The 13,331-nt window shown below is 40.8% G+C and overlaps 1 protein-coding gene across 1 annotated transcript in view; it reads left to right on the top strand.

The window, feature by feature from the left end:
• efl1 (elongation factor like GTPase 1) overlaps positions 1-13,331 on the top strand; it is a 348,427-nt gene that overhangs the window by 106,860 nt on the left and 228,236 nt on the right. The window lies entirely within an intron of this gene.

The raw sequence follows: 13,331 nt of genomic DNA, 5'->3' as shown, positions 1-13,331 counted from the left end.
AAGACAAATAAAACCCTATGTGAATGTGACAAAGCTAACCTGTCCCTCCTTGTCCTTCTCGACCTGTCTGCAGCCTTTGACACGGTTGACCGCATCATTCTCCACCATTGTTTAGCTGGGTGCGACCGTACTTGCCTGGTTCCATTCTTATCTATCTAATCATAGCGAGAGTATCACTCATAGTGGCTTCTCTTACCATTCCTGCACCATTGCCTCTGGTGTTCCCCAAGAATCTATCCTTGGCCCCCTCCTATTTCTCATCTACATGCTGCTGTTTGGCAACATCATCTGAAACCCAGCATCAGATTCCACTTGTATGCTGACAACACCAGCTCTACCTCACCAGCACCTCTCTCAACTCTTCCACTGTCTCTGTCCCTGTACTGAAAGAGCAAAAATTTCCTCCCAACTAAATACTGGGAAGACAAAAGCTAGAGTCTTCAGTCCCCGTCACAAACTCCATTCCCGAGCCGCAGACTCCATTACTCTCCCTAGCAACTATCTGAGGCTGCAGACTGTTAGCAATCTTGATGTCATGTTTGACCCTGAGGTGTGCTTTTGACAGTACATCCATACCATTACTAAAACTGCCTATTTAACCTGTTGTATTGCCCAACTCCATTCCTGCCTCAGCTCATTTGCTGAAATCTTCATCCATGCCTTCGTTGCCTCTAGACTTGATTATTCTAGTGCGCTCCTGGCTGGCCTTCCACATGTTACCCTCTGTAAGCCTATGATGCCCAGAATTGGACACAGTAGTTCAGCTGAGGCCTCACCAGTGGTTTATGAAGGTTTAGCATGACTTCTTTGCTTTTGTGCTCTATGTCAGTATTTAGAAAGTCTAGGATTCCATATGCTTTTTAACAGCCTTATTGATTTATCCTGCCTTTTTCAAAGATTTGTGTATGTAAACCCTCAGATCTTTTCCTTCACCCCTTGAAAATTGTCTAATTTAGTTCATCTTTCCTCTTCTCATTCTTCCTGCCAAAATGCAACACCAATTGCATTACTACCATTTGTTGTTTAAGTAATTCTTTGGAAAAAGGTTGGTCAGTTAACTAAGTATAATGTCTCATTTCAAAATCCATGCTGAGTGTCCTCTAATAGGTTACATTTCACTAAGTTACTACAAACCATCTGGAAATTATGCTCTTTATTGACTCAAACTAGAATTTTAGATTAGTTTTGCAAGAGTAATGGTACCTCTATTTGAACTGATTGGAAGCTGCAATTCCAAACTCTCTTGAAGATTACTTTAGTCAAAGCCTTATTACGAGGCAACAGGCTCAGTAAGTTGAAGGCCTTGGTATGGAACAGCATTATTATTTTTGGCACCCTTATTGACTGGTCCTTCGGATTCATCTAGAATATATATCTAAAATATTTTCTTAATGCCAATTCGGATAAAAGATTATTGTCCCACTGCTCACTGCTTCAGTTGGAATGTTGATTGAATTGTGCTTTATGTTTAACCTACAGAACAAATCCATTGTTTGCTTTCTATCAGGTAGTGACCAAACAGTAGTTTCGTGCATTTTAGATTCCAACTGCCTTGCAAATAGCCCAGAGGATAAATTAAAAATCATTCCACCCATTCCTGGGCAATTCTCAGTTCTCCTATTTGATAGTATTCACAAATCATTACAAATTGGACCATGCAACTCTACAACATAATGACAGAGGTGCCCTGCTACTGATGGTAAACTCTAGGAACTTCCCTTTTCCTAAAATGCATTGCTTTAGTATGCTCATACCATGGAAGAAAAGACAGATTGTCTGTCTTGGTAAGATCACTTTATTCTTTGAATGAAAGCATTCTTTGTATGCCATTGTCTAGCTTCTCCTACCATCTAGTCTTCCCTGAGTATTAAATTATCTAGCCCTCGGAAAGTGTCATGTAGCTAAGTTGCTGCAATCCAGGTCAAAATGAACTAACTTGCTGGTATTGTCTCTGTCTTTGTAAGCATCGCTCCAGGTGAAAATGTGACAGATTTACATGCTACGCAGGTGTTCCTTAGGAACCAATCAGAAGAGGGATGGTCTTTTATGCTGTGAGCCAATGAAGATGACCCTGCCAGGAAAGATACTTGATACAAGTGCTTTTAAAAGTTAACTTGCTATTAAAAAAAAAGTTATTGAATAATTTTATTTCCCACTTAAACACTATGGCAGGCCATAGCTGGAGTATTGTGGCCTGATCTGGGCGCCACATTTTAGGAAGGAGGTGATAACCTTGGAGAGGGTATTATTAGAGTGGTACTAGGGAGGAGGGACTTCAGTTTGGTGGAGAGACTGGAGAAGTTGGGATTGTTCTCCTTGGAGCAGAGAAAGTTGGGAGATTTGATAGAGGTGTTCAAAATCATGAAGGGTTTTGATAGGGTAAATAAGGAAAGACTGTTTCCAGTGGCAGAAGTGTTGGTAATCACAGGACACAGATTTGCAGTGTTTGTCAAAAGAGCCAAAGGTGACGTGAGAAAGCTTTTTTTTTACACAGTGAGTTATGATTTGGAATGCACTGCCTGGAAGGGCAGCGAAAACCGATTCAAAAGTAGCTTTCAAAAGGGAAATTGATAAATATTTGAAGGGAAAAAATTGCAGGGCTTTGGGGAAAGAAGGGAGTGGGATTAATTGGGTAGCTCCTTCAAAGAGCTGGCTTAGGCATGATGGGCTGAATGGCCTCCTGTGCTGTATCATTCTATGATATAATTAAAATATTTAGCTTTAAAAGTATATTGAATGAATAGTGTTAACAATGAAAGCAATGTGCTTGGGAAAATAGTTTCATTAAATGCTATCAAGTGCTTTTTGGAGAAATTTAGGAAAAACTAAATTTAAAGCTTGCAATGTATAAAATTGCAATGTTTCTCCTGAAATAAGGTATTATATAAGGTTTATATTTTTCGTAATCAAATATGCATTACCTTTTGCAGCGAGTATTTGTTTACAAACTTCTTTTGTGCCTAAAACTAAATTGATCTGCAGCTAGGAAGAGCATTCTGTATGTGGAGGTGGTAGTTTTGATTCTAGAACTTATACAATTCTATTTTGTTGAGATTGCACTTTGTTGGTTTACTTTGTTCATTATACAATGTGTTAGTTAGGTAAAATTCAACTAAAAAAAACACAGTGACTTTTGGACTTTTAATTTAATTTTCTTCCTAAATTTAGATGTGTTTTAAGATTTTAATTCTGAAATTTATAAATGCCAGTGCCAAAATGTAGATATGAGTATAAATACATTGAAGCTATATTTGGTGGAATTGATTTTTTTGGTGCAAAATTATAATTTTATTTTAATTTCTTTCTGATTCTTCGCCTGTGCTATATCTAACATAAAAATCTTGCACCCAGTGTCCGTATGTCACCTCAGAGGTCATCTTAGGAGTCACACTAACAAGTGTCATATGTTGTTAGATGCAAAATGATCTTGTAGGAAAATAGAAAGAAAATCCAATTGTTTTGCGTCATTTTTCTGCCCTTGGTAACTTGACGGCTGCCCAAGAGTTAGGAGCCGGATATCTGCAAGTAACTGCAGATCGACATCTCTCAGCGGTCATTTGCGATACAGTCGTCTTCAATTCATCTCCGGATGTGCCGATTATGATTACTCACCCCACATGGGAGTATCTGAGTGTACTTTTAAAGGGATCGGCCAGGTTAAAGGAAGGACTTTGTTTGTCCTTGAGATATCCTAAAGTGCTTCACAACTAATAAATTACTTTTGAAGAGCAACCATTATTATTGTGTTGGCAAACATAGCAGCCAATTTATGGACAGCACAGTCCCACAAACGGCAATAAGATAAATGATCAGTTAATCCATGTTGCTGGTTCCAGTTGAGGGAGGAATGTTGGCCAGGATACTGCGAGAATCCCCCATTCTTCTTTGAATAGTGCCATGGGATCGTTTGCATCCACATGAACAGGCAGGCAGATAATGTCTCAGCCAAAAGATAGCACCTCCAACAGCACAGCACTCCTTCAATGTTGCACTGAAACGCCAGCCAAGAGTATGTGGTCAAGTTGAGGACTGAGACTTGAACTCACAAGTGGTAGCACTGTCACCTCTACCACTGAGCCAAGCTGACATTGCGCTAACATAGAAACTAATCAGCTGATTAATCAACCTGAATTTTAACCCCAGGGGTTATGGTTACTGTAGCCCGGTGGTGTGGTCATAGGGGCCCTGGGATGGGAGAGGTTGTTATAGCCCCAGGGGGAGGTTGTTATGAGTAGGGCAGGATATCATCATGGCCCAGGTGGGTGGTGGTGGTGGTGGTTGGGTTTATTATGGTTGTATAACTAGGGCTGTAGAAAGGATTTTAAACTAAGTAATGGGGCGGAGGGTTCACGTGAGGGGAGATTTGGAAAGTTAAAGAGAAAGGACAAGGTAGGGAGTGGTTCAGTGTGACAGGAAGGGATAGAGTGTACAAACATAAAAATGCACAAGCAGATATGGGCAGAGTAGGGAAAAATGGCTTTAAACTAACAGAAGGGAGAGGAGGGGTCAGGTGAAGGGAGATTTAGAAATCCAAAGATAAAAGTTGAGGCAATAGAAAAGTATATTGATGTGGTTAAAGACAAGCTGAGTGGACAGGAAGGGGTAGAGAGTTTAATGGTAATAGTGCATCAGAAAGTAAGGTCCATGCAGGGAATAATAGTTAAAAAAAAAAGAAGTCACTTTATCTAAAGACACGGAGCATCCGCATTAAGATAGGTGAACTAGTGACACAAATAGAGATAAATGGTTTCGATCTATTCGCCGTTACAGAGACATGGTTACATGGTGACGAAGGCTGGGGAAATAAATATTCCAGGGAACAAAATATTTCGAAAAGACAGGCAGAATGGAAAAGGAAGAGTGGTAGCCCTGATAAATGATGACATGAGGATATTAATGAGAAATGATCTTGGCTCAGAAAATCAGGAAGCAGAGTCAGTGTGGGTGAAGATTAGGCATAGCAAGGGTCAGAAAACGCTGGTGGGCTAAGTTTATAGGCCCCCTAACAATAGTTATACTGTTGAACAGAGCATTAAACAAGAAATTCTTGGAGCTTATAACAAAGGCAATTAACTAATAGTGGGTGAGTTTAATCTTCTTATAGACTGGACCAATCAAATCGGCAAAGGTGGCTTGGAAGATGAGTTTGTAGAATGCTTTTGTGACCGTTTCCTGGAGCAATATGTTGTGGAACTAACTAGGGATAAAGCAGTTTAAGATCTAGTATTGTGCAATGAGGCAGGGTTAATTAGTACTGTCATAATAAAAGATCCACTGGCAAATAGTGATCATAATATAATTGAATCTCACATGAAGATTGAAAACGACATACTCCGATCACAAACAAGAGCCTTGCATTTAAACAAAGCCATTTATGGAGGTATGAGGGGAGAGCTGGCTAAGGTTGATTGGGTAAATAGACGAAAAGGTATGGTGGTAAATAAACAGTGGGAAACATTTAAACAAACAATTCAAAATTTTGGCAAAAACACAATCCATTGAAAAACAAAAACTCAGCAAGAAAGATCCATCTGTGACATACTAGGGAGTTTAAGGATAGTGTTAGATTAAAAGAAGAGACTTGTTTTTGCAACATTACTAGTAGTAAGTCTGAGGATTAGGAGTGTTTAAGAAACCACCAAAAGGCCACAAAAATGTTGATAAGGGAAAAAATAGAATGAGAGTAAACTAGCCAGGAATATCAAGTATACAAGTATATAAAAAGGAAGAGACTAAAACGTTGATTCATTAGAAGCAGAGACAGAAGAAATTACCATGGGGAATGAAGAAATGGCAGAGACATTGGGCAAATATTTTGTGTCTGTCTTCACAGTAGAAGACACAAGTTACATACCAGAAATAGAGGGTAGGGTAAACTAGGGGCTAATAAGAGTGAGTTAAGGTAATTAATATCAGCAGAGAAGAAGCACAGGAGAAACTCAAGGAAGTAAAATCTGACAAAACCCCAGGACCTAATAGCCTACAACCTAGCATTTTAAAGCAGATAGCTGCAGTGATAGTGGATGCGCTGGCTCTGATTTTCCAACCTTCTCTAGATTCTGGAACACTCCCAGTAGATTGGAAGTCAGCCAATGTAACACTGCTATTTAAGAAAGGAGGGAGGGAGAAAACAAAGAACTACAGGCCAATTAGCCTGACATCAGTCGTCGGGAAAGTGCTGGAATCTATTATTAAGCAAGTCTTAATAATACACTTAGAAAATCATTGTATAATTAGAACAAGTCAACCAGGGTTTTACAAAAGGGAAAACCTGTTGAATAAATTTATTAAAAGTTTTTTGAGGATGCATCTAGTAGGTTAGATAAAGGGAAAACCAGTCGATGTAGTATACTTGGATTTCCAAAAGGCATTCGATAAAGTGCCACTCAAAAGCTTAATACACAAGGTAAGGGTTTGTGGATTTGGGGGGTGATGTATTAGCATGGATAGAGGATTGGTTAATGGACAGGAAGCAGCGAGTAGGAATAAATGAAAGATTTTTGAAATGAAAGGAGAGCACTTAAAAAAAAACAGTGACAGCATCATACAAAGTCAACATGGATTTACAAAAGGGAAATCATGCAAGACAACTCTACTGGAACTTTTTGAGGATGTAACTAGTAGAATAGATAAGGGAGAACCAGTGGATTTTTTTTAAATTCATTCATGGGATGTGGATGTCAATGGCTAGGCCAGCATTTATTGCCCATCCCTAATTGTCCTTGAGAAAGTGGTGGTGAGCTGCCTTCTTGAACCGCTGCAGTTCATGGGAGGTCGGTACACCCACAGTGCTGTTAGGAAGGGAGTTCCAGGATTTTGACCCAGCGACAGTGAAGAAACAGTGTTATAATTCCAAGTCAGGATGGTGTGTGACTTGGAGGGGAACTTGTAGGTGGTGGTGTTCCCATGCATTTGCTGCCCTTGTCCTTCTAGTTGGTAGAGGTTGTGGGTTTGGAAGGTGCTGTCTAAGGAGCCTTGGTATGTTACTGCAGTGCATCTTGCAGATGATACACACTGCTGCCACTGTGCGTCAGTGGTGGAGGGAGTGAATGTTTGTGAATGGGGTGCCAATCAAATGGGCTGCTTTGTCCTGGATGGTGTCGAGCTTCTTGAGTGTTGTTGGAACTTCACCCATCTAGGCAAGTGGAGAGTATTCCATCACACTCCTGACTTGTGCCTTGGAAATGGTGGACAGGCTTTGGGGAGTCAGGATGTGAGTTATTTGCTGCAAGATTCCTAGCCTCTGACCTGCTCTTGTAGCCACAGTATTTATATGGCTACTCCAGTTCAGTTTCTGGTCAATGATAGCTGCAAGGATGTTGATAGTGGGGGATTCAGTGATGGTAATGCCATTGAATGTCAAGGGGAGATGGTTATATTCTCTCTTGTTGGAGATGGTCATTGCCTGGCACTTGTGTGGTGCGAATGTTACTTGCCACTTATCAGCACAAGCCTGGATATTGTCCAGGTCTTGCTGCATTTGTACACGAGCTGCTTCAGTATCTGAGGAGTCGTGAATGGTGCTGAACATTGTGCAATCATCAGCGAACTTATGACCTTATGATTGAAGGAAGGTGGTGTATTTGGACTTTCAGTAGGCTTTCGATAAGGTCCCACATAAGAGATTAGCGTGCAAAATTAAAGCACATGGGATTATAAGGTGCTGACATGGATAGAGAACTGGTTGGCAGACAGGAAACAAAGAGTAGGAATAAACGGGTCTTTTTCCGAGTGGCAGGCAGTGACTAGTGGGGTACCGCAGGAATCAGTGCTAGGACCCCAGCTATTCACAATATATATTAATGATATAGATGAGGGAATTAAATGTCATATATCCAAGTGCAGACAACACAAAGCTGGGTGGGAGTGTGAGCTGTGCGGAGGATGCAGGGAAGCTCCAGTGTGATTTGGACAAGTTGAGTGAGTGGGCAAATACATGGCAGATGCAGTATAATGTAGATAAATGTGAGGTTATCCACTTTGGTGGGAAAAACAGAAAGGCAGATTATTATCTGAATGGCGATAGATTGGGAAAGGGGGAGGTGCAGCGAGACCTGGGTGTCCTTGTGCACCAGTTGCTGAAAGTAAGCATGCAGGTGCAGCAGGCAGTTAAGAAGGCAAATGGTATGTTGGCCTTCATAGCGAGAGAATTCGAGTACAGGAGCAAGGATGTCTTGCTGCAATTATACAAGGCCTTGGTGAGACCGCATCTGGAGTATTGTGTGCAGTTTTGGTCTCCTTATTTGAGGAAGGATGTTCTTGCTATGGAGGGAGTTCAGCGAAGGTTCACCAGACTGATTCCTGGGATGGTAGGACTGACGTATGAAGAGAGATTGGGTCAATTAGGCTTGTATTTGCTATAGTTTAGAAGGATGAGAGGGGATCTCATAGAAACCTACAAAATTCTAAATAGTTCAGACTAAATGTAGGAAGGATGTTCCCGATGGTGGGGGAGTCCAGGACCTGGGGTCACAGTCTCAGGATAAGGGGTAAGCCATTTAGGACTGAGATGAGAGATTTCTTCACCAAGAGAGTGGTGAACCTGTGGAGATCTATACCACAGAAAGAAGTTGAGGCCAAATCATTAAATATATTCAAGAAAGAGTTAGATATAGTTCTTGGGGCTTAAGGGATCAAGGGGGAAAGTGGGAACAGAGTACTGAGTTTGGATGATCAGCCATGATTGTATTGAATGGCAGAGCAGGCTCGAAGGGCCAAATGGCCTGCTCCTGCTCCAATTTTTCTATGTTCCTATGATCAGTGTTGGGGCCTCAACTATTTACAGTCTATATTAATGACTTAGACAAAGAGACAAAGTAACGTATCTAAATTTGCTGACGATACAAGCTCAGTGGGAATGCCAGCGGTGAGGAGGACATCTCGAAGCTGCAAAGAGATACAGACAGGTTAATTGAGTAGGCAGGAGTAGGCAGCAAGGTGGCAGATGGAGTATAATAGAACATAGAAGCGGGAGTAGGCCATTCAATTAGATCGCGGCTGATTATCTACCTCAACGCCACGTTCCCACGCTATCCCCATATCCCTTGATGTCATTAGTATCCAGACATCGATTTCTGTCTTGATCATGCTCCACAGCCCTCTGGAGTAGAAAATTCCAAACAATTACCACCCTCTGACTGAAGAAATTCCGCATCTCAGTCTTAAATGGCCTACCCCTTATTCTGAGACTATGTCCCCTGGTTCTCGACTCACCAGCCAGGGGAAGCATCCTGTCTACATCCACCCTGTCACACCCTGTAAGAATTTTGTAAGTTTCAATGAAATCACCTCTCATTCTTTGAAACCCTAGAAAATTCAGGCCCAGTTTCCTCAATCTCTCCTCATAAGACAGTCCCGCCATCCTAGGGACTAGTCTGGTGAACCTCCCTCTATGGTGAGTATATCCTTCCTTCGGTAAGGAGACTAAAACTGTACACAATACTCCAGGTGCGGTCTCACCAAGGCTATATACAATTGCAGCAATACACTTTTACTCCTGTACTCAGATTGCCTTGCAATGAAGGCCAACATACTATTTGTCTTCCTAATTGCTTGCTGCACCTGCATGCTAGCTTTTAGTGACTTATGAGCAAGGACACCCAGGTCCCTTTGGACATCAACACTTCCCAAGCTCTCACCATTTAAGAAATACTCTCTCTCTCTTTTTTTCTATTAAAGTGGATAACATGACACTTATTCACATTATATTCCATCTGCCATGTTCTTGCCCATTCACCTAATCCTTCCAAGTCCACTTGAAGCCTCCTTGCATCTCCCTCACAACTTAAATTCCCACCTAGTTTTGTGTCATCAGCAAATTTGGAAATATTACAATTGATCCCCATATCCAAATCATTTATATAGATTGTGAGCAGTTGTGGCCGAAGCACTGACTCCACCAGTAACAGCCTGCCGTCCTCAGAATGACCCGTTTATTCCTACTGTCTGCTTTTTGTCTGTTAACCAATTCTCAATCCATTGCAGTTTATTAGCCCCCATCCCATATGCTGTAATTTTGTTCACTAACCTCCTGTGTGGGACCTTAACAAAAGCCTTCCGAAAATCCAAATACACCATATCCATTGGTTCTACTTTATCTATGCTACAAGTAAAATCCTCAAAAATCTCCCAACAGGTTTGTCAAACATAATTTACCTTTCAAAATTCATGTTGCCAGCTGTACAATGACGCTGTAATTATTTTCTAATGTGGGGAAGTGTGAGGTTATTCACTTTGTAAGAATAGAAAAGCAGAATATTTTTTAAAGGGTGTGAAACTTGTAAATGTTGATAAGAGAGACTTGTTTGTACTCATACAAGAAAGGTCTGCATGCAGGTACAGCAAGCAATTAGGAAAGCAAATAGCATGTTGACTTTTATTGTGAAGGGATCAGAGTACAAGAATAAAGAAGTCTTATTATAGTTGTACAGGACTTTGGTGAGACCACACTTGGAATACTATGTGCAATTTTGGTCTCCATATTTAAGGAAGGATATACTTGCATTGGAGGCAGTACAGAGAAGATTTACTAGACTGATTCCTGGAATGGGCGAGCTGTCTTACGAGGAAAGATTGGACAGGTGAGGCTTGTACCCGCTGGGATTTAAAGAGTAAGAGGCGACTTTATTGAAACATATAAGATCCTGAGGGGTCTTGACAGGGTGGATGTGGAAAGGATGTTTCCCCTTGTGGGAGAATCTAGAACTAGGGGTCACTGTTTAAAAATAAGGGGTTGCCCATTTAAGACGGAGATGAGGAGAATTTTTTTCTCAGAGGGTCGTGAGTCTTTGGAATTCTCTTCCTCAAAAGGTGGTGGAAGCAGTCTTTGAATATTTTTAAGGCAGAGGTAGATAGATTCTTGATAAGTAAGGGGGTGGAAGGTTAGTGGGGGTAAGTGAAAATATGGAGTAATCAGCTCTGCGTGAACTTATTGAATGGCAGGACAGGCTCGAAGGGCCGAGTGGTCTACTCTGCTCCTAATTCGTACGTTCATATGATCTCATTGAAGCATTCAAGAATTTGAAGGGCTTAACAGGGTGGATACTGAGAAGTTGTTTCCCCTGGCTGGGGAATCTAGAACAAGGGTGTACCATTTCATAACAAGGGGGCACAGTTGCAGAATGAGGGCAGATCATTTAGGACTGAGATGAGGAGAAATGTCTTCACTCAAAGGGTTGTGAATCTTTGGAATTCTTTACTCCAGAGGGTTGTGGATGAGCCATCATTGAATATAAGGCTGAGTTGGACAGATTTTTGGTCTGTCGGGGAATCGAGGGATATGAAGGGCAGGAGGGAAAGTCAAGTTGAAGACCAAGATCAGCCATCATCTTGAATGGTCGAGCAGGCTTGACTGGCTGTAAGGTCTGCTCCAGCTTTTTAAAAATGTTTTTACCATATGGTCCTGAAGGGGGTTGCTGTGGCAAGGTGGGAGTTATTATGTAAGGTGGGTGGGCTTATTTTGGCCCCGGGCAGGTTATTATGGCGAGGGGGAGGTGTGGTCTTATTAAGGCTCCGAGGGTTATTATGGGGGGCGGGGGGTTGTGATCTTATTCCGGCTCCGAGGGTTATTATGGCAAGGGGGGCTTATTATTGGGCCTGGGGTTGTTATGGCCAGGGCGTCTTGCCAGTGCAGTGTGTCAGCTTGCTGTTCATCTGCAGCACTCGGTTCTGAGTTAAAATCGTGCCTCTAGATTTTTTTGTAATATTAATCAAGACCTTGAGTGCTGATGTTTGTCGGTATACTTGATGAAACTGCAAATGAGCTATCTCCTTAACCCAGTGCTAAACTCTATTGCTGAATTATACACTATTTGGAAAAGGTTCCAGACAATCTGTGCTTTGACCCAAATAATGTTTTAAAACCATGTCAACCCTGACAACAACTAATACCCAGTCACTTAGGTCATACACAGTCTTGTGTAAATTTTCCAGAATAAAATCTGCCAACGAGTAAGTTAATCAAGGCAAAACCTTTTGTAATTATTTTCTACATGACCTAGAAATCCACCAAGATAAAATTAGAAACCCATGACGACGAAGAAGTTTTTAGTTTTTATTGTGTTTCTCTAGAGGAAAGAAACTGCAAGCAATGTGCAGTTCACAAAATGGTTTTCAGAAAATAGTCTTTAAACCTTCCCGAAACTCACATTTACATTCTTATTAATTTCTGCATAAACTTACTGTGTTTTCCCAGATAAAGAGAAGCTTGTTTTGGAACATGGTGAGTTGCCTAAATATAGGACATTGTTGTTTCAGATTGTATCCATCATCGTGAAAGTTAGACAATGGAAACCACAGTCAAAACAAATGGTGGTGAACAGCATACTTGGCAGTGCATAGCAGCAAGTCTGTCAGACTTGGTTCAGTGCCAAGTGTCACATTGTACTGATTGCATATTCAGCAGTAACCTATTGTAACTTTCTTGCATCCAAGTGTAGATACCTTCTTTCATAAATATTTGGCCAAGCTAGAAACTGATTTTAAAATAATTGTTCAGCAAAGTTTAGTATTAGTTTTGGCAATTTTTTTTCTCTTGAAGTATTCTTGAAATTCGATAATTTGATTCCTGTCACAACTTGACAAATATGCTGCATTTTATGCAGTTTCTGCCACTAACATGTGTAGCTGTGGATTTTTGTAAAATATAAGTTATCTAATTCCAACAGTTCTGTAACATCAGTTATGTCTCTTGTGGAAAATTTTTCAGCTGGTATTGACATCGACTATTTTGTCTGTTTTTGAAACCTATTAAGTGAAGCTGCAATTCGCCTTAATATTGTGCTAAAACACGATTAAATGCATAAAGAAAAACCTTGTTCCAATGTGTAATTGCTAAGGTTCCTTTTTTGTGTTTTTCTTTCCTTGTTCATTAATGCTGTAATTTAATATCTAGCATTTCTAGCTAAAAATGTGCTTCCACTTATCCTTGAATTTCGACTAAAGTACAATATCGCCAATTATTCCAGGAGCCAAACTATGGGATAAATTAACCAGAATGTACCTTTTAGGGATGCAGTTATATTGCCAGTCTCATGTCACATGTGCAACCGTTTCCACTGTACATTGATGTGCAAATGACAGCATAGCTCTGTAGTCAGGTTCCAACTGACTATGGAATGCAGCAATATGAGATACCCTTGGGGAAGCTATGACTGCTGAGCATGATGCCATGTGAAGTGCAAGCACAGTGCAGGTTGAGTTTTGTTTAAAATAAAAATTGAGCTAACTACGTTGCAAGTGCTAACCAAGTTTTTCAAAATTGTTTTGACGAAGTAGGTGTTTTCACCCCTGCTCTGGAAGCATTAAAATATCACTTGAGTCTAGCTTTGGAC

The sequence above is a fragment of the Heterodontus francisci genome, chromosome 38 (genome assembly GCF_036365525.1).
Source record: "Heterodontus francisci isolate sHetFra1 chromosome 38, sHetFra1.hap1, whole genome shotgun sequence".
Classification (NCBI taxonomy): domain Eukaryota; kingdom Metazoa; phylum Chordata; class Chondrichthyes; order Heterodontiformes; family Heterodontidae; genus Heterodontus; species Heterodontus francisci.
The sequence above is the reverse complement of the archived record's forward strand: the minus strand, read 5'-3'. Positions and strand labels throughout refer to the sequence as shown.